This window comes from Mus musculus, chromosome 17, assembly GCF_000001635.26.
Source record: "Mus musculus strain C57BL/6J chromosome 17, GRCm38.p6 C57BL/6J".
NCBI lineage: Eukaryota > Metazoa > Chordata > Mammalia > Rodentia > Muridae > Mus > Mus musculus.
The window spans coordinates 14,501,901-14,524,253 of record NC_000083.6 but is presented as its reverse complement, the minus strand read 5'-3'; the positions used below and the strand labels follow the sequence as shown (position 1 = coordinate 14,524,253).

Genomic DNA, 22,353 nt, shown 5'->3' with positions numbered 1-22,353 from the left:
AGACAGGTGTGCTGGATAGGTTTATAGCAACTCAACAGAAGCTAGAGTCATCAGAGGAGAAGGAGCTTCAGTTGAAAACACCTCCATAAGATTGAGTTGTAGGCAAGCCTGTAAGGCATTTTCTTAATTAGTGATTGATAGGGAGGGCCCAGCTCATTGTGGGTGGTGCCATCCCTGGGCTTGTGGTCCTGGGTTCTATAAGAAAGCAAGCTGAGCAAGCCACAGGGAGCAAGCCAGTAAGCAGCACCCCTCCATGGCTTCCACGTCTCCTCTTGCCTCCAGGTTCCTGCCCTGTTTGAGTTCCTGTCTTGACTCCCTTCAATGATAAACAGTACTGTGGAAATGTAAGCCAAATGAACCCTTTCCTCCCCTATTTGCATTTTGGTCACGGTGTTTTATCTCAGCAAAGAAAGCCTAACTAAGACAGCTAGTGATGCAATAAATAACCCCTAAGACAGCATAAGACACCAGGAGGAGGCTCCCTCCTCGGATTGCCCGTGCTAGAATAATGTATCCAAGTGCTCTCTTTGTATTCCAAAGCTCTGGTATTCCATATTCTCTGACGAGAATATGGCCAGTAAAAGGGCCAAAGGGGAGAGAGAGTGGAGTTTTAGGGAAACAGGAATAAATTATAAATGTCTAAACACTAAAACCAGAAATATACTCACATGGGGTCGGGAGGCAAAGAAAATAGGAACTCTTATTGCTGATGCCACTCTGAAAACATTATTGTAAGAAGTCCAGTTTGAGGCTTGCTGCAGCCATAGATGGGTTACAGATACAGAAGGAAAAGAGTAGCCCGGTGCTCAGGACCAAGTGAGTCCACCCACTGTCTCAAAGTGACAGTACAAACCCAGATGGTTGGTAAAACCTCCGTGAGTGTTGCTGAAATGAACGTATCTAAGAGGTGCTGGCTCCGCAGTGTGGTAGCCTCAGTGCGACTGTCATAGGATACCACCGTGTAGATGGTGCCAATCAACCCTGGATTGCTGTATTCCTAGGAGTTACACTGAGGTCAGGGTAAGGAAGCACCCAGGCTCTGTGAGGAATGTTATCCTGGCTCCTAGGTGTGCAATAAGCAAAGTTCATTACTTGAGTTCCCCTGACTAGAGGGAAAGTTCTGTCTGACAAGCATGGATGGAGAAGCAATAGACCTAATTTTCACTTGGCTTTGCAGCAGGGCTAGAGAGCTGCAGGGTAGACGTCTGGCTCTGCAGAAGGCATTCTCTAGCCATAATGAACTCAAATAGCCATATGGCAGGAAAATATATAACTAAATGAAAAGACTCTCATCACAGGCATGCTTAGGAGACAGGACATTGCAGGGGCTCACCAGACATGAACCACTAAAAACAAGGTTTCCTTAGACCATGACAATGAAAGGCAAACTGCACAGGGCTCATGGCAAGCAGTGTAGCAGAGAGTAGGATGAAATCACATGACCTGACTCACATCTCAACCCTGAAGAAATGATGCTCTGGAAGATGATTCTCCAACAGGAGCCCAGCTCCACCAGGGCAGCCATGGCTTCCTTTTGAAAAGCCTTGGTACTACACTAAAGTTACTAAATAGTAATTGATCAACAGACACATTTCCTGATCCATCTGTAGCCAAACAGAACTCCTGTTTGCACAAAAGGAAACTGTGGTGCCAGGGAGTGGCAGTATTTGGAAGTGTAGCCTCGTTGGAGGAAGTGTATCACTGTGGGTGTGGGCTTTAAGACCCTCCTCCTAATCATATGACAGTTGTCCCCTAGGGGCCTGCAGATGAAGATGTAGAACTTTCAGCTCCTCCTGTACCATGCCTGCCTGGATGCCGCCATACTCCTGCCTTGATGATAATGGACTGAACCTCTGAACCTGTAAGCCAGTCCCATTTAAATATTGTCCTTATAAGACTTGCCTTGGCCATGGTGTCTGTTCACAGCAGTAAAACCCTAACTACGGCAGAAACTAAGGCATGAAGCCATCTGGGGACTTAGGAAAGCTGATAAAGATGAGTCAGGCCAGCTTAGATCCCAGCTGCACCAAGCTGCTGGCTTATCTGCCTCTTGGAACTCAGCATGTATTTCTTAATGGTTCCAGATTGGAAGAAACCCCACTGTAGACCTCCAAACTGTCTCCTAACAGCACTTCACTCTAGAGGCAGCTCTGCATTCCTGTGTGGACTCCTCATAGCTCTTTAAGTCATCTGGGCTTTTGGGTATCCAACACACTGCCACCACCGTGGCCAGCCAGCAGATGTTGCATAGGGTCATTAGAAATATACACTCATTTCCAGGAATAGAGGTAGGAAGACTAAGATGGTGGCATCTCCTATATGTGCCTCCCTTAAGGATATCTCTCTAGGGAAGCGACTGTAGTGATTTATGGTGCAGCGTACTTCTCCGGTGTGCCCTCTTCTCTTCTGACATGACATGGAGATTAAGGACGACGCAGCGAGCAGCAGTTAAAGCAGCAGAGACAAATGCCGGGATGAGGAACATCAGGTCCAGGAGAGGACGGCCCTTTTACTCACAGTTAACAAAACCCGCCTCATGCTCTTTCTTCACATACATCACTTATTCTCCCACTTAACACCTGCTCCAGTGTAATAGGCTGGAGACATCCCTGCTGCTCAGGCACTGAGTCACGTGGTAACAGAAGAGGACCTTAGGCATCAGGGCTCAGCGGCTACTGGCTTTCTGCATCATTCTCAGGGACTCAATTGTGGGACTCTGAGAGGCCAAAAAAAAAAATTGCAACAAAACACTTCTTGAGGAGGCAGACCTTGTCTCAGTAAGAGCCAGAGGCCCAGGACACCTGCTTCAAGGCCAAAGGCCACTGGCTGAGTTCTGGTCTTCATGACTGGTCTTTGGATGCAAGCCTGAGGTGAGGGCTTGGTGGGGTTCAGGCATGGTTTGAAAAGTCTCTCCCACCATCCTAAAACTCTCCTGAGGAAAGATATATGGTTTGTTGAAGCTTGATTTTGTAGAGAATCCCTTCTTACCTCCTACAGGCTCTGATAGGCCCTGCAAAAAAAAAAGAAAAAGAAAAAGAAAAAAGAAAGAGAGAGAGAATGGAAGGAAGGAAGGAAGGGAGGGAGGAGGGAGGGAGGGAGGGAGGGAGGGAGGGAGGGAGGAAGGAAGGAAGGAAGGAAGGAGGGAAGAAAGAAAGAAAGAAAGAAAGAAAGAAAGAAAGAAAGAAAGAAGGAAAGGAAGGAAGGAAGGAAGGAAGGAAGGAAGGAAGGAAGGAAGGAAGGAAGGAAGGAAGGAAGGAAGGAAGGAAGGAAGGAAGGAAGGAAGGAAGGCAGGCAGGCCACTCAGTAGTCTGGAACACTCTCAAGTCCTTTGGCCTCTCAGATCTCCCCTCTGGGATGTAGAGGACAAGGGGATTCATCGTTCTCCGTCTCCACACAGTCCACTCTGGAAAGTTGACTATAGGAGAGTAAGGTCACCCTCAAGGCCAACCCAGCAAAAGAGAGATTGGGGTACCACAATGCAAGCTTGCTGGAGACGTTGTTCAGGACTCTGCCAGTAGGTGGCAGGCATTCTCCTTGATCAAAGTGCTTGAAGCCAGAGTCTGGGACCAGACCTCACAGAGTCTCCTGTGAGAAGATAAAACCTCTAGGTATCCAGGTACATAGAATTGTACTTCAGAAAGATTCTAACGATCCCATTAATTAAATAGCTCTAAGCGCCAAAAATCAAAGAGCGAACAGAGCAAATAATTTACAGAGAAAACCATGAGAATCCTCTCGTACCAGCTCTCTGTTCCTGTCAGGATCCAGTCTCCATCCCTGGCCCATATCCCCAGGTCCCAGTCCCCATCCCACTCCCCCTGCACTCCCCCACCCCAGTCCCCATTTCCCCTACCCCACCACCCAAGTCTTTGTATAAGAGTTTCTAGGTAGGGACCTGTGTGCAGAACAGAAAGGTTCCCCAGCCCTGCCAGCCCCAGGAGCCCTGTCTTCATGTCTTCATTTTCTTTGTTCCATGTCAGCTTTGCATCTCTGCCCTGGCATTCACACTTGCTGGCAGAGAATTTTTCTTTCTCAGCAAGCCAGCTCTGCATTATACAATTTTGTCCATGATCAATATTTTTGAATATCTGACAAGTCGCGCCTAAGGTAATGTCCCTATGTGGGGATGAGCTACACTGAGAAACTGCTGATTAGAAGGGCCAGGCTCCGGGTGGAGCAAGAGACTGCGTATAATTCTTAGGCTCCTGACATACGTCAAGACTAGACCACAGTGTAACAATTGCTGTCACTGGTGAATCTGACACATCCATAACACACACAGTCAACCTCTGTGGTGCTGAAATAAATCTTTGTAAAAATAGAAAAATTCAAGCCACAGATATTGCTTTGAACTCTTTTCAAAGCATTTTCTCTCCTCTTCTTTCTGCCATGAAAAAAGAAAGCCACTAAGTTTAAAGGCGGGAGACGTGTATTTAAGCAAATCATACTTGTTGACAAAGGATATTTTCCTGACGTTAGGTACATTTGACTTCTCAGTCCCAGACAGAGGTCAGACCTCAGTGTCTCACCTCAAAGAACACTTGGAATCAGAGCTCCGGAGTCGTAGCACCCCAGCACGACACCCAGATTTTCTCTTCGTTTGCTCTGGAACATGGTGGACCCAGGATCCTTACTCTGCCCTCTGTGTGGGAAGGGAATTGCACTGTTCCCACAGTGGGAAAGCCACTGGTCCATGGAGGGCTGGCTCAGAGGCTGAGGGACACTGAGGAAAGGTGGTTGGGGCCTGTGGTCTGCCCAGGAGCAGGTGGCTAGGGGACAGTTTTAGGGCATATATTAATTCCAAGTCTCTGGGATAACAGATCCCTACAGATCTGGCCTAGACCTCACAACTCTGTAAGTCACTCATTAAAATTCCAGAGTCATGGGATCAGGCTCTGTCAGGAACCTCCTGCGAGACTCGTTTTTAGCCTTCAAAAACTTTTACAAAAATTATTGAGGTGGTGTGTGGTGAATTTTTAAGCGTGTGATGGAGAGGCCCCTCCTAGAGAGATCAGGTGTGAAGGCAAATACTGAACATGCCACCCTTGAGACAGAAAAAAAAAAAACCAGATTTTTCTTTGGCTGAATTCAGACCCATTCCTTTCCATGCCAGTTCCCCTCCTTTCAAAACTCAGTGTGGAGGAAGAGGTTCCAAGGAGCCCCTTTCAAATTGGCTAAGCAGTGTAGAGTCAGGGGCTGGGGCTAGGCTCAGAGTCCCCTTCACAGGCCACCTCCCAGCCAGAGCAGTGGCTGACAAGCATTGTTCTCACATCAGGGCATGACTTTGATGGTCCAGTGGGGTATGCTTTGCTTTGCTTTGTTTTGTTTTGTTTTGTTTTGTTTTGTTTTGTTTTGTTTTGTTTTGTTTTGTTTTGTTTTGTTTTTCTGGTACCGTTCACCTCGAAAAGCAAAACCAAACCAAACAGCAAACCCTACCCACCTGACTTCCCAGTGAGGATTCCCACAGCCTGGAGAGCAAGCTTCCTGGCTGCTGAGAACCTGACTTAACACCCAGGTGGAAGGAGCCTGATTTGAGTTCTCCTGCACCCTCTGGGCGGCAGGGGTCTAGAGCAGCCATGTGCTGGCGCCAAGATGAGGGATTCTGTTGTTGGGAAGCTGGGGTCTTGATGATCCTCGGAGGCAAGAAGTCTCTGAGCTGCCTTCAGCGGGCTGTGACTGGTGCTCTTGGGGCCCCTCTGTGTGTTCCTATGCATGCAGAACCCTGCTTTCATAGATTTCTTTTTGTGAGAAGTTAAATAAGACCCACGGCCAGGTAATCAAACAAAAAGACGGTGTTCCAAGGCGTTTTCGCCTGAGCCTGTGGACACAGCCTCTCCTTGTGTTCTGTGTGTTCATTAGCTCCCCAGGAAACCTCCCGTGATAACTCTTGCTGACAGGTACCAACCTGCGCATGAGGGCCAAGCCAAACGTGGGCACGAAACAGCTCCCAAATATTAACAGGCCCCACTCTCCTACTAAATCGGCCTTCTTTCCACTTCGGGAAGCCCGTGGGGCACAGAGGAAGGGGTCCTGTTCTACAGGAGAAAAATCACTAGCAAAAAATCCACACTGCTGTTAGGGTATGTCCTCCATTTTCACTTTCTGGGGAAATGGTGGGTGACACATCACATGTTCTGACTTGCTTTCTTTAAATGCTGAGAGAAAAGTGGAACAAAATGGGAAAGAGAAATGGCCCGGGGCAGGACAGAACTCCCTCTCCCGAGAGCCTGTCAAGGAAGCTGTCTATGACTAGCACCGAGCCAGGCGGGTCCCCTGAATCTGTTCTATGATTTATCACAACAAATTTTGTATTTTCCTACTCACTGTCCAGTGGATACAAACAAACAAACAAGTCTTTAATCTCACGTTGCTCAGCAGCCCTGTGTCGTGCCGTGCAGTGGGGCCTAGGAAGGCAAGGGTGTCGACTGAATCTTGTCATTGGGCAGCCACAGTGTAAATCCTGTCAGGCAAGGCCTGAGCAGCCAGCCTGTAGTTGGGGTGGAAGAACCCAGCTCTGCCAGACACTGTTAGCCTGACCCCAGCCAGCAGCAGGGCCACCCCTGACCACAGCCTCCCTAGCCACCACCTAGGGAGGAGGTCTCCTTGGTCACAGGGTCCACTTACTGGAAACTGCTGCGACATCATGGGGTCAGTCCCTGTGAGACCCATAAATAACAGCTCGCAGAAGTACCTTTTCTATTTGTGGTAACTCCCCTTCTCCTCCCGCCTCTCCAAGCGATAAATCAGGTGAGTGGCCTGAAGAGAACTGTTGTTCGTCAGACAGTGTGGTCACAGATGACTGACTGCCACAGTGTCCCTCAGCCACAGATGAGACATAAATAGACAGCTATTAATCTCTGCCTAATGAAGTAAAAGGCTGGCTGCTTAGATGGTAGTGATGGGTCACAGCCACCCGCATTGGGCTCTTTGTTCCTAAGCTGGGGTAGGGGGGTGCATTGTCACCTGAGAAGAGACAAGGGTCACCAGAGGTGTCCTGAGATGGCTGCAGCATCACCATAAACACCACGAAGAATGTATGACCAGCTCTTGAGCTAGGAATCCAGAAGTAATTCCGATGCATTATCTCAACTTGGTGTGAGAGAAGCCTCAGAAACACTGTCCGTGTAACAGCTTGTCCCTCGGTGGGAGCCTGTCCTGGGGTGACAGAGAAGGGGAGAAGCCATTTGGCCTGGCAACCAAGTAGGCTGGCCTTCACAAGCCTCTGAGGGGCCAGCTCAGGGTCACTTGGAAGGCACCACTTTATCCCTCATCTTAACAGTACAAAAGGAACCTCATTAAGACTCACAAAACACCAGCCATGGTGGCTTATGCCTATGATCCCAGTACTTGGAAAGATTAGACAGCTATGCCACCATTTCAAGGCCAGTCTTGCCTCCACTAGGAGTTCCAGGCCAGCTTTGACTACAGCATGAGACACTGTCTCAACACACACACACACACACACACACACACACACACACACACACACACACCACAAAGAGTAAGTTGTTACTGGCCTGTTAAGGAGAATGCGCACACAACACTGTTTCTACCACTACCCCCGGACACAGGAAAGTGGACAGAGTATTTGTCCCTGATACTGGCTGTCACCAAACACAGTCCAGAGAGGCTCCGTGCCGGGTCCCTAGGACCTTCTCTTGGCTCTATATCCTCCCAACGTCATGAGAGCCTCAAACACTTGTTCTACAGTTCTTAGTTTTATTCCTGTATTCCTGCTGTGACCTCACACCATCCATCTGGAGATCAGCTTCCCACCCCCCCACTCCCAGCGGGCAGGGAGACCTGGGGATATGGGAAGATGGGCGCTAGGATTCCAGCTCCCCCCCCCCCACACCCACCAAGAAAGAAAACACTGCGTGCTGTTTGCTTGCTTCTAACCTCAGTCCTCTTGCAGTGAAAGCTCATCTGTGACAGCTCAGGGGAGCCATAGCGCCAGGGGGCGCTGGCTCATCTAAAAAGAGGACGTGCTGCAGGTTGTTCAACTGTTTCTTCCTCAACCAAAGGGCTTCAAGATCATGAACACCACACCGAACACCACACCGTGCCTTCCAGAGGGAGTTACAACATAGCATGTGACCAGAGTCCTCAAAATCTCCCAGTGGGTTCTTCTCTACACTCAAAGCAAGGTGGGTCTAACACCTAAACCAACAGCAAGGTGCAAATAGAATGTTCATTGAAAAAGCACATCCATCACACGGTGAAAATAGACGTCAGTAAGGTATGCATTGTGAGATGCTTCAAGCCGAAAGACACAAAGCGATGCATTTCATTTAACAGCCACCTAAAAAGCTCCAAATTCCTCCCTCCACTTCTTTCTTTTCCTTTTCTTCTTCTTCCTTCCTTCCTTCCTTCCTTCCTTCCTTCCTTCCTTCCTTCCTTCCCCCCTCTCTTTCTTTCTTTCTTTCTTTCTTTCTTTCTTTCTTTCTTTCTTTCTTTTTGGCATATCATTTAGCCATCTTTTCATATACCAGGTAACTATTGCTTTTTTGATGTCTTCTATACAGGGAACAGAAAAAAAAAATTCAGATAGAATCAATACATTAATTGTGATTTATCAGTGGCCATTTCATATTAATGCATCTGGCACATGTGTGATTACAGACACACATATGTCATGTGTGTTTTCTTCGTGGATTATTAACAGAATACCCTTAACAGAAGATGGTTCTGTTTCTCTGGGGCCCAGAGGATCTTCATAACGTTCATGGGCAGTTAAGCTGTATTTGCCATAGAGCAGTGCCTGGCTCTGCATCCTTTAGCTATATTCCTCCTGATTGTTTTACACCTCCCCACAAGAATCATTTACAGGGACTCTGATCTTGACCCTGTACTGAAGGTCCATGAGAGGGGAAGTAGGTAGGAGAATATTCTGGAATTATTCCTTCACTGGGAAGAGCAAAAGTAACTTCATTGTCAGTAGAGAGGAAAACACCCAGCAATAGAGCTTGTCACCTCCACGGAATTCATGGGCTGCACTGCTCTCTAAACTGGACTTAAGATTCCTAAGATGGTTCTAGTGCCACCAGACAGAGCGTGGTGATAGAAAGAACGTTGGAAGGTAACACAGTCACCATGACCACTGTGCTTACAGTAGTGCCTTCCCTCAAACATCTTGCAAGTGTGTGACCCTGGAAATTTTTTCCTAGCATCTCTAGGGCCTGAACAAAATCTCAAAGGAGCCTGGCATCTGGATCCTTAGCCATGCAGTGAGTCTGTGTGTCTGACACATGCGAAGTAGTAAGGGAAATGGTTGGAATTGCATTGTGAGGAAGCCTGCATCCTCTCTCCATTCTAAACCTCTGCTTAGTTTACACAGTCTCCTCTCCATCAGAGCAGGGCAGCCAGGAGTGTCCACTCCCAGGGGGTATGTTCCTGGCATCACTGGAAACACAGTGGCTCCAATCAGCACCTATGTGCTGAGCAATGCATACAGCCAAAAGCATAATGCTTTCAACTCAGGCATGTGGTAAACTTTAAAAGATCAAAAACCATTCAGAGGCATCTGGCAGCCTGTGAATGCCCTCTATATGAGTAATGTTTAGCTTCATCCACTCCCAAGGAAGGACTTAGGGTTGGAGGTTCAGGTGGGGACTAAAGGAAAAGGCATGTACAGGAGCCATGCTAGGTCTATGTATACACCAACAGTACATATAGTCTAGTCACGCGGAAAATCCTCTGACCTATCTTTTATGGCTGTGTTCTTATAGCTGGTGGGACTGTTTTCATCACAGTAGGCTCAAGCCCAAGTAAAAGTAGGCTTGGGCAAAACGAGGAGAGACCGGGTAGATCATATCAGGGCACACCCCCTCCCTTTCCTATGCGACACAAGCAAATCAAAGCATAGTATTTATGGTTTCTGTTTAGGAAGCTCTGATTTGACGTGATTTCCTTCTGAACGGAGTCCAGGCTTGTTTCTCGGAGACCTATAAAGTACATTGTAGAGTAAAGCTCCTGGCTTGCACCCAGGGAGCGTCTCTCCTTCGTGTTTCCATGGAATAGACTACCACTGTAACACACTGCTGCAGTCTTTACAATTAACACCAAGGCACTTGATTGCCACACACACAGACCCCTGGGCTCCATACTGGGAAGTTGAAAATCATTCTTCTAGATGACTTTGTACCCAACTGCCAGATGTCATATCCACGGTCACAGACCATCAACCTGCTCTTTCACAGTTAGTCCGTATTCTTTATTATTCTTTATTCTATCATTTCTGTACTGGGTGACTTTACTTGCTATCTGCCACTCTGTATGAAAGTCCAGCAAAGGAAGGGAACTGCACACCATCCCAGGGCTGGCTACTTCCACTTCTCCCATGTCTCCCAAATTGGATCCAAAGCAACAATCAACACACACACACACACACACACACACACACACACACACACATACACACATACTGCCAGCCTTTGGTTCCCAAACTCTCAAAGCCACTTTGCCTCTACGATTTTTCTTTCTCATACTACACCCTGCCCAGACCTGTCGATGAGTCAGCAAGACTGTAGGCTCCTTTCTGTGAGTCTGTCCACCCCACTGCTGTTCTACTCTAAGTCTCTGGGCTCCTTCCTGCCCACCAGGCAGAGCCTCACTCCACAAGGCTCCAGCTCAGTCCAGCCTGGCATTCCACAAGCTCACACACAGGAAAGGAGTCCCTGAAACTGGAGATAAATGGCTTGCTTTTCTAGTTTCAAGGTAATTTGCATAAATTTTCTCGCTAAGCATAGCAACCTTATCTTAATTATGTATTTTCATCTAATTCTCCCATTACACGGGCTTCTGGAAGTCTCCTCCATCCTGCCGCCTCAGAGCACGGTGCCTTGTTTCAGTCAGGTAAGACCAGAAGTAAGAAAACTGCTCAGGGCAGAAATTGACAGACGGACTTAACATGAAGTGCCTGACGGGCCACGCCCAGAAGGTTCTACCCACTAGTAAGCTGGATACGTGCTAAGGTCAGAAAAACATTTTTGTTTGTTGGTTTGTTTTCGAGACAGGGTTTCTCTGTGTAGCCCTGGCTGTCCTGAAACTCACGCTGTAGACCAGGCTGGCCTCGAACTCAGAAATCCGCCTGCCTCTGCCTCCCACCTGCAGGGATTAAAGGCGTGCGTCACCAGTGCCCGGCTCAGAAAAACATTTAACATCTCAGAAGTTACTACTGGATGCTTGAAGCTTTTGCCCTTGATTTCATACCTCAGATATTCCTAAGCTCTCTGTCACTGTCAACAGATCAGGCTATCCCAGGAAGGAGTGGAGGGAATTTAGTGGAGGGAATTTAAATCTATCAATTTAGTGATAGATTCTCAAGACAGGAATGAGATCGGTGTCTCTGTGATCTGGGAGGAAGAGAGGACTACATATCTACTGGGGAGTCAACCAGGAGTCCACAGGGACTGTACCATCAAACACTAATTAACTCAGGGTTGTAGGGGCCTAGGAAAGAGTTGGGTTTATAGTGGACAGGGAAGGACAGTGCTACCCATTCTCCCCAGGGACCCAGATCAACACCGCTGAGTCCCCAAGAGGACCAGTGAAGCTACTTCTCAGCTCCTGCCCGTCCTTTGCCAACATCCCCTTCATTTCCACAAAAGTAATGGGAAAAAAAAAAAAAAAAAAAGACCATTTTGGTACTAGCCATCCATTCTGAATGCTAGCAATCCTGCTGCTGAGTTCTTTGTATTTAATTTATCCTTTAAATCTTTACTAAAATAGTAAGTCTATGATGGAAATAATACCACACCAAAAGAAAACTGAGGCAAAAGAGTTCATCATCTGGCCTAAGGTCAAAGTTTTACAAGGTGGACCCCCGTTGAGGTCACCCAAGGACACCTCTGGAATTCTGTACAGGCACAGAAAGGACACAGTGGGGTTTAAACCAAAGTAAAGCACGCACAGGAATTCATGTATTGAGATGGTTTGAAGACCATGCAGTAAGACGGGACAGAGAGGAGGCCAGTGGGAACATGGGAATGAGAATCAGGCCCAGCCCCAGCTGAAGCTGCTGCTCACACTCAGGGTCTGGGGGCCAGGTCTCCAATCTCCAGTGTTGCACTGCCCTGCACCTAACTGTGGCCACAATAGGAAAGATAAAGTCCTACCCAGCAGCAGGCTCAGAGAGGACACTCGAGGAGGCAGGTGGAGGGAGAGCCAGAGCCGGGTACTCTTTTAGTCCTTTGCTGCCCAATCTCCCTGACACTAAATATGAACCAGATGCCGGGGGAAACACGGGTAAATGTAATTTCAGTGTTGGATTTATCATGATCTTCTGTTGCTAATGCTCCAAAAGTTTATGTCATTTCTAAATATAACTAACTTCTAAATATGTGGGTTACCTTCCCCACAAAAAAATAAATAAATAAAAAGTATGTTCAAATGTCATTTACCCTAGCCATTAATAACTGCCTGATGTCAGCACGAGCCAGAAACTGGGAACGATTCTGTAAATCTCCATTTATTATAAATTGAGATTCATACTCAAAAATATTGGAATGACATTTGTAAGCTGTCTTAGTACACTTCTCTATATTTAGAAGCGGCTTGAAATGGTCTTTTTCAAATTGCTCGGATCAGCTCAGGGACGTTGGAAACTTCTGAAACGGTTATTGGATTTCATAATGGCTCCCATCTTGAATACCCTTCGGCTTGTGCTTGTTTATAAGTGTTCGTAGAGATGCGTGCATAACAGAGTATGTAACACCTTATTTTCATCTTTTTAAAGTTAATGTTGTACGCTGAGAAACCAGTACTGGTTGGATTGTTTCCAATGGTTCGTTTAGGAATGAGCCTTACTGGAACCGAGAGAAACACAAATCCTCACCTATGAGTGAGAGTCAAGCAAGGTTGGGAGAGGGGCGTGCAAAAGGCTGGTCTAGCTCTTTCCCTTACACGTACCATATTCTCTGTTAGCTCCTCTTGGTGTTTAAGAAAAAGAAAAATCAAATGGGGTCTCATTCTCTAGAGACAGGTTCAGGCTTCTCCAACCCTGGCAGTGCCTAAGCACCTTATTGGCCTATCTGTCTGTCTTTCTGTCTGTCTGTGAAACCTTCTTGACAATACTAGAAGGTGTCGACTTTAGCTCTAAACAGAACACAAGCCTCTGATCTTTACACTGCTTTAGGTAGCATGAGTTTGCTGCACGGGAACCCTGCAGAACAATCCTTGATGATATGCAAAGTCACTTCTCGCCACACACTGGAGGTGGACTCCATTGTAACAATGTGGTTCCCGTGCTACACTGCAGTACAGAGCAGGCTTATAATCCACCCAGAGACCGAGTGCTGACATCTCTGATTCCACAGCAAGTCTGGCTTGGGGGTTGCTGCACTTGATAGTTCTTGCTCTGAGTTCTTTCCTCTCCTGGAGCCAGTCCTGAACTGGGCATCCAGCTCATGTCTTAGTCTGACCCATGGAAGAGCCTTGAGTGATTACAGTTTATAGGACCAACATATTCCATAGAATGTGGCAAGCGTCTTGTAATAAGAGAGGGTGTTCAGAGCCGGGCCATTCCACAGCTGGTGGGGCACATTCTTTGGCCCGCTGCCAACAGCTCCATCTACCACCTGCCTTTGAAGGTCTCCACTTTCAGACGGGATGCACCTGGAGGGGTCAGTACCTATGACTTCATTGATTGTATCAGGTCTGCAAGCCCGTGCATAAACACCATCTGGCACTCAGCGGTTCTGCAGAATGCTACAGAGTAGAGCAAGGCCCTCCACATCCCAAGCACTAAGCAGACCTGGGGGTTGGGACCCAAAGAGCCTGAAAGGTAGTGATTCAAACATACAATTTGTTCTCTTCCAGCCCCGTGCAGACGATTCATTTCCAAAGTTCTCAGAATCACGCGTGTGGTTGTTCAGGGCATAGGTCCGGTTTCTATATGTTGCCTCTTCATGTTTTCTTCTGAGATGGGGGTCTCATCATATGGTTCAGGCCAATCCTAAAATTCCTAAACTCCCAAATGCTAAGAAGCAAACCACTGTCTTTGGAAGAATATCCCCTTCTTTTTATTCAGCATTTTCAACCTGATATGATTTTCTTTCCCGGACGTTTAGAAAACAGTAGAAACCTTGCAGAAAACTGTTCCCCTCTCTCCCTTGCTTCAGTGATCCTTAGCTCTCATCACCCTTGTTGACTTTGTTTGGAGTTTGTGTGTTCATTCCAATTACTTTTAATTCATTTTTAGCACAGTCTCTATCTCCTCCATTGCTTCACGTGTTATCTGAATGTATCTTTATAACCCCATCTGAAAGTGGATTTCATGTAGAAAACAGATAATTGGGTCTTTATCATGGTTATTTGTTCTGACAATGTTTGCCATTAATATTTGGACCATTCTTGCTTACCTAGGATAGCAGATTGTGATCAGCATCTGATGTGTCTTTCACTGAATCGCTGCCTCTCTCCCTCCCTCCCTTCCTCCCCTTTCTTCCTCCTTCACTCTAGTCTAAACCTCAGGGCCGACCCCACCCCCTATTGCATGTGAACGATCATCTGCAAGTTATTAAGATCTTCGAACCCATCTTCCATGGCAGACGATGGGCTCTGAGGAATCCTTAGATTGGCTCATTGCTGTAGGCAATGGAATCTTTAGTGCTCAAGCATCAATCAAAAGTGAATCTAAACAGAAGATTTCTTTAGACACACACTATACTCATCTCTACCCCCGTGTCCCTCTGGTCCCATGCCTTGAGCCCCCATACACATTGCACCACCCACATGTGTGGGTTTGCCCACCATTCCTTTAGCTCCACTCTGGGAAGAGGTGGCCACAGCTTCTTGGCACAGGCTGAGGGACCCTTGTGCGAGGCGTAAGTGGGAAGTAGAAACAGCTATATCAAACCACACACACCTCTAGTCTAGGACTCAACTCAGCATGCCACCGTGCTGGGGATGCAGCAGATAACTTCAAGCAAGGGCTACAGGCAGGAACCCTGCAGCCTAGAGAGAACTGACTTTATCTTCTTTGTCTCTATTGAAATTTTCAGAAAAAAATTTGAACAGATTGTAATTCAAGCCCCTTTATTTACTACAAAAAAGCCAAAGCTATTGAGCATAAAGTAAGAAGCTATAGGTAAATAGATCTCTCTAGCCTTTTGACTCAGTACTCACAAGACATTTTACTTTATTTTATTTATTTATTAGATTTAACTTACTAATCTCACCCATAATTTAATCTTCACTTGAATCATAACATTTTTAGAATTGAAGCAAGAAGCAAATTTTTCATCAAATTCCTTCATTTCTCAAGTAGGAAAATGGAGGCTTAGTACATTCAAAAGGCTTGCCAGAGAGAAGGTGACTTGATAAATGATCAAGTGAAACCCCGGTGTACTGTACACTCTCCTCTGACCAGGCTGCACACGTCATTCTTAGATCAGACAATGAACTCACTCACAAAGCAACAACACACAACTCAAAGGACAGATGACCTATGCCCAGCCAGCAGGCAGTGTGCACTAGAGCAGTCCTGGAGGAGCTGTGAACTTGCAAGGGAAGGCTGCAACCAATACATCACATGTGACTTCAGTGTGGTGTTTCTTGGGACCTGAGAGATCTCCACTGAGGGGTATAGACATAAGTACATCAATTTGTAATTTACCACATGCCTATGCTTTAGTAAAAGATGATTAAAATTGTAAAATATCTTTTAAACTAAATACATTATAAAATATAGTCAATTCTTAAATTACCCAAGGAATGAACTCCTAAATGCTTATCTAAAAAGTCCTCGCTCACTTTGCTTAACGGAGTCCTGCTTCTTCCCTCAGAGCCCAGTGCTAGTCAGGGAGACATTGAACCTTCAGTTTCAAAATGAAACCACATTTACATTATACATGCTTGCACTGTGGAAACCAGAAAGCTATAGCTAATCTTTAGCCACTTTGTGAAATTCAGACTGTTTGCCAGACACAGCTGTGAGCATAGAGCAGCTGGCGTGCTCCCCCAGCAAGCTCTAGGCCACCAGATTCCTCGTCCTACTCCACTATGTCATAGAAGCATCCACACTTTGGCCTTCCTTCTTCTTGAGCTTCATGTGGTCAGTGAGTTGTGTCTTGGATATTCCGAGCTTTTATTCCTAATATCCACTTATCAGTTGAGTACTCCCATGTGTGTTCCTTTGTGACTGGGTTACCTCACTCAGGATGATACTTTCTAGTTCCATTCATTTGCCGGTGAATTTTATGATGTCATTGTTTTTAATAGCCAAGTAGTACTCCATTGTGTAAATGTACCACATTTTCTATATCTATTATCTCTATTGAGGGATATCTGGGTTATTTCCACCTGCTGGTTATTATAAATAAGGCTGCTATGAACATAGGACGATGAGAGGGGAGGCCCTTGGTCCTGTGAAGGCTTGATGCCTCAATGTAAGGGATGCCAGAGCAAAGGGGCAGGAATGGGTGGGTGGGTAGGAGAGCACCCTCATAGAAGCTTGGGGGAGGGGTGGGGATTTGAGGAGGGGAAGCCCCGAAGGGGGGTAACATTTGAAATGTAAATAAATAAAATAATGAATAAAAATTAAAAAATAAAATAGCCAATAAAATACATATACATTTAAAAAAAATATGGGACATTCCATTCACTATTCCCAGCTCCTAGATGAAGCCCAGTATACAAGACACAACCCTCTCAAGGGTTATTGGATTTAAAAGTGATAGGTCATTTCCATGGTCTAATTTTCAATAGCTCCCAACAGTCTAAAATATACTAACATGCGAGTTTTTATCTACAACAAAGATTTTCTCTATATTGTAACTGGTGACTTTTGAGTACAGCAGTGACATGTGCTTCAAGACCACTGTCCTTCCAAGGTAGGGGGAGTGTACAGCAGAGAACAGGCATCCAGCCTTGCTGGATTGGAGACTAATGTGTTAATGACAGATGTGGGCAGCTGTAAGGAGAAAGGTTAGCCCAATGTAGGATTGGTGAGGCTGACACTGATGGAGAACGGAAAAGTTTCACTAAGTGTAATAGTTGTTTCAAGTTGGTCTCATAGGGTGGGGCCTAGCCTCTACTCTGCAGTCACCAGGGTTAAGGTTACCCATGTCATACTTCCAATCGTCAACACCCCTTACCAAGCTCAGAAAGGGGTGTCCTGGGAACAAAGTGACGAGAAGAAGGACGGGCAGAGAGCAAAAGAACCACAAGGCAGGGCCTCTGGAGTCTTGATTTATGCTGTTTTCCTGGGAGGCTCAGGCATAAAGCAGCACTAGCTCACCTATGCTAAGAAGCCCTGCATGTGAGGACTCAGAGAGATAGTTCAAGACCTGGGTGATTTCCACCTGTCAGCCTGGGAGACTTTGACAGTTTCTTCTGATTTGTGACCCTGCTCAGGCAGAGCACCATTAGGAACCAAAAGCCTCAAACTCAGCCAAAAGCCTGAGTTCTAAGCAGGAAGTTCACGCATCATACAAGCAGGGGCAAATGTTGGTGCCTCTGAGGCTCACCGTTGTGACATCATTACTGAGGATGCAAACATGTCTCACTGCACTGCTGGGTCCTTACAAATGGTTGTGCGTATGTGTTTACACGGACCCAGCAGTGTGTCCTTACAAATGGTCGTGTGTATGTGTTTACACAGAGACATTTAATTTGTGCATACTTATTTGTAGCTAGAGTTATAAAGCAACTTTATTTCACTAAGGACTGTTATTTTAAATATAGGCTGGGAGTACAGCTCACTGCTTTAGCAGCTTGCCTGGACCCTAGATTAGGTATCAGATATGATAAAATAAAAAGAGACAAACTAAAAAAAAAACATTTAAATAATAGCAGCAATAAAAAACAGATTAAAATAATGTGAAAGCCTGTTCATTTTTAGCATTCTTTTTCCTCCTATGGGTTTGCCAAGCCAGTGAGACATCCTGGGTAAACTCAGAGTGAGCTAAGTGTGAAAGTCTTAAGAGTACCACTGTTTAGAAGGTGGCCTGCTGGAATGGTTCCCTTACTTGCTTGCTTGCTTGCCTGCCTGCCTGCCTGCTTGCTTGTAATATTGTATTTGCCCATTATACTGTGCAAAAAATTTTATTCCCATGATGGGGAGGTGTGGGTCAACACTGGTAATGCCTAAGAAACCATGCATTTCCTCCCTACATTCCTTCAAGTAAAAACAAGCAAAATATGAAATTTGGTGTCTGAGCTTTTTAGGCAATTTAATTAGGATTCACCACTGATGCAAGTTAGAAACATGACAAATTAGGTAAGCCAGTCGGAAAACAGAAGTGACACTGTTTAAGCAGTCTCCATAATTCATTTACATTATCTTATAGATATACGCCATTACTATTCCTTTACCCGAAGTTTCAAAGGTAGAGGCAGAAGGAGCAAACATTCAAGGCCATCCTTGGTTAAATGGAAAGTCCCAGAGTCTAACCTGGGCTTTATCTTTAAAAAGAGACAGGAGGATATCTTAAAAAAAAAAAAAAGTCGCATAGATGACTTGTGATTTCTCAGTAAGGAGCCCAATAGCTGGGATTTGATAACGGTATGAGTCACAGTCCTATCTGAAATGAAGAGTCTTGGAAATTAGTCCCAAAGCCAGCTGTTCATTTTCCTGTGGCTAAGGATTGGAGTCTACAGCTGCTCCTCATCAAGTGTCCTGAGGTGGCTTCTACAGGCTGTGTTTCCCACATGAAGTGGACCTCAGAATCCTAAGGTCTTAACACTCTCTTTGGGAGCAGATGGTTTCTTGGAGCCTTTACAGGCAATGGAAATGGGATAGAGCAAAGGGCGTCCCACTTGCCCTGGAATGAGTCGCCTTAGTCAGCTCTCCCAGCAGGTTTCTATATCAGCCTTAAGCCACTGATAGGACTGTTTGCTACTGGACATTAATTAGCCCCAAGATGCTTATTTCCTGAGAAATGGGTAAGATGCAGACATTTTTTTTTCCACTTAGCTTAAATGTCACTTTAAATGTCATTTTTCATCCTTTAAAGAGCTCTCACAGTTATGCCCTGGGCCTACTTAGGACTTTCAAAGAGCCACCTCCTTCTTTGGTTACTGTACCATGGCCTCCCCTCAATAAAAGCTAAAAACTGAGGGACAACCAGGTTCTCTGGCTACTAGTTGCTTGATCCCAGTTGACTTATGGGTGGTTGCTTTGGAGTGTTTACTAACCTGGGCAGTCCCTATCCCCCATGAGCTGTGCTGTGAACAGCATCTTTGACGATGGCATATGGTTACTGTACAGGGTCATCAATCCACTTCTGTCAAAGGGGTGAATTTAGGAGGAATGACTCAAAGAGAAGGTTGGACACCTCTATAAATCTGAATGGTCTTTGCCTCCATGTCACACACACACACACACACACACACACACACACACACACAGAGAGAGAGAGAGAGAGAGAACAAACACAAACTCATACATACACACTCACAAGGACATGCACACACCAACCAGAAAGCATCCTAAGTCCTGGAGGAAATAAGAGCATAAAACCTGTGCTGCACACGGAGACTCTTCTTGGAGCCAAATCCTCTATGTTCTTCATCTCGCTGGTCTGCCAAACAACTTGTCCTTAATTCGTGAAGTGTCAACCACATCCACCACTTGATTCAGTGACACCAAGGTAAACTTGTATGTGCTGGTCATACTCCCCAGGATCTGATGTCCTCTGGCTATGAGTCACGAGATCCCAGAGAAGCAGGAGTTCTGAAGCCAGGCCCCTGTGCTCAGAGTTATAATGTTTGGGTATTTCAGGAGGTAAGCTCACATTTCCTGAGTATTTTTAGATGTGTAGGTTGACTTAAAATAGGTAGCAATGTACATTCAGTGTATTTTTAGGCAATTTTTTCTGAAGTGTGTGAAGACACACATGTGCACATAACACACACACACACACACACACACACACACACACACACACACACTCCATAACTAGGCCAAAGCAGAAGAGAAGTCATTTAACTTTTATAATTGGATGATACCAAGTGTCTACAAATCAAAATGGCATGTGCCAGCCTTATGGGAAGCGACAATATACACTGTCCCCTCACACGTGGTCTGAGAGAGAATGCTTTCAGTATTTCTTGTTCCTACCCCTCACTCCAAGCAGCAGAGGAGGAAGCTCCAGAGAGCATCTCTGTCAGGCCTGTCTGTAAACCCTGGGATGCTGGTCATGGAATCTTGACTTAATCCCACACAAGTGGTCCATCTTGGACTAAGGGGATTTGGAAAAATTAACATCCTTTTCCACTAAGTTAAATTTGAATGTAATGTAATTTGTGATCACCAAGGACTAAAACAAGACAGGAGTAATTAATTATGTTATATATGTGAAGAAAAGTTTGAGTGTGGTTATTTACAATGGTCTCAGGGTGTATTGAATGTGAAATGAAAGAGAGCTATGCAGGCCGACAGCTGGTTTAAATTAAATAAAGCCTGACTCAGAATATTAATTTCTAAATGCTGTATGCATGATTATGCATTGTACACTTTGCATGATCTCACTGAGTACCACAACTTCCATAACATTTTTTCTTAACTTCCAGGGCTCCTGTGTGTATACAGACATCTTCCAGGGCTCCTGTGTGTGCACAGACATCTTCCAGGGCTCCTGTGTGTACACAGACATCTTGCAAGGAACCTTTGTGACCACACAGTCTCTAGGACTGAAGAGAATTACGAACACGTTTATTGATGCCTTTATTGCTCTTCCCTCCCAGATTTTATTTTGGGGAGCATTGGAGTGACATGGTGTGGTGGCTTGGCCCAGGGAGTGGCACTATTAGGAAGTGTGGTCTTGTTGGAGTAGGTGTGGCCTTGTTGGAGGAATTTTGTCACTGTGGGCGTGGGCTTTGAGACCCTCCTCCTAGTTGCCTAGAAGACAGTCTCTCCTGGCTGCACTTGGATCAAGATGCAGAACTCTCAGCTCCTTCTCTAGCACCGTGTCTGCCTGGACACTGCCATGCTTCCTGCCATGATGATAATGGATTGAACCTCTGATCCTGTAGGCCGGTCCCAGTTGAATGTTCCTTATAAGAGTTGCCTTAGTCATGGTGTCTCATTACAGCAATGGAAACGCTAACTAAGACACATGAATTACAAACATGAATGCCAGGTGCGCAGATGCAGAGATGCTCCTTGTCCTTGAGGCTCTTAACAGGTGTTAAGAGGATGAGCTGAAATGGTGCCAGCATTGTCTGGTTCACATATTGGCAGTGAGTGCCACTCTTGGGAGCTGTGATTAGGTCTATCAAAGGTCCTGTCCAGCCATCAGGCTTTGTAGAGTGATATTCCTCGGCCCCAGATCAATTGCAAGATAATGCTTGTTTCTCTTTTTAAGATCCCGGGGAGCATTTTCTCTGCTGGAAAATATATAGATCAGTTTCTTGCATCTGTTAATATACAAAATCAAACTTTTTGCCTACAGAATTTCCGCTAAAATCGTTCTAATTGTGACACAGCTAAAGTCAATAAGAATTTCAGCTAAAAAGACATGGAGAAATTGAGCTGGTGCCCAACAAGAAACTTCACCCCTACTGACCAGCCTTCATGGTATTAGAAGGTACCATGTGAGCTACTGGAAGAGAAAAGTAATCTTCATTAATACCCAGCTAAAAACTCTGTAACGTACAACAGCAACCTGCCTGCAAGGTATACTGGAGCAATAATGGCAAAATTGTTATGGTAGTAACCAACTACTTTATTATTATTATTATTATTATTATTATTATTATTATTATTATTATTATTATTATTATTGGGTTTATATATTCCAATAATATGGGATACACACACCCACACATATATGTGCATGCTGGTTTTGTGTGTTAGCTGGAGTTATCACAGAGAAAGGAGCCTCCGTTGAGGAAATGTTCCCATAAGATCCAGCTGTAAGGCATTTTCTCAATTAGTGATCGAGGAAGGAGGGTCCACTGTGGATGGTGCCATCCCTGGGCAGGTGGTTCTGGGTTCTATAAGAAAGTACGCTGAACAAGCCAGGGGAAGCAAGCAGTAATCAGTACCTTCCACAGCCTCAGCGTCAGCTCCTGCCTCCAGGTTCCCGCCCTGTGGGAGTTCTAGTCCTGACTTCCCCTTTCCTTCTCAAGTTGCTTCTTGGTCATGGTGTTTCGTTGCAGCAATAAAACCCTGGCTAAGATACTAGGTATATCAATTACACTCCAGGGAAGGTCCCATGTCCAGGAGTACTTGAACTCCACAGGAAAAAAATTTTTTTGTATACTGTTTTGTTAATTCCTTTCCCTTTCCTTTCCTTTCCTTTCCTTTCCTTTCCTTTCCTTTCCTTTCCTTTCCTTTCCTTTCTTTTCTTTTCTTTTCTTTTTTTAGTTTGTTTTGAATTTTTGAGAAAGAAAAAGAACATGGAGTAG

General features: G+C 45.5%; 1 long non-coding RNA gene across 1 annotated transcript; it reads left to right on the top strand.

The window, feature by feature from the left end:
* The first annotated feature begins 1,827 nt into the window (after nt 1-1,827).
* On the top strand, nt 1,828-20,802 carry Gm34916. The gene is made up of 3 exons (XR_385417.2): nt 1,828-1,861; nt 8,025-8,147; nt 20,515-20,802. It is a non-coding gene; the product is annotated as a predicted gene, 34916 (long non-coding RNA).
* The last annotated feature ends 1,551 nt before the right edge of the window (nt 20,803-22,353 follow it).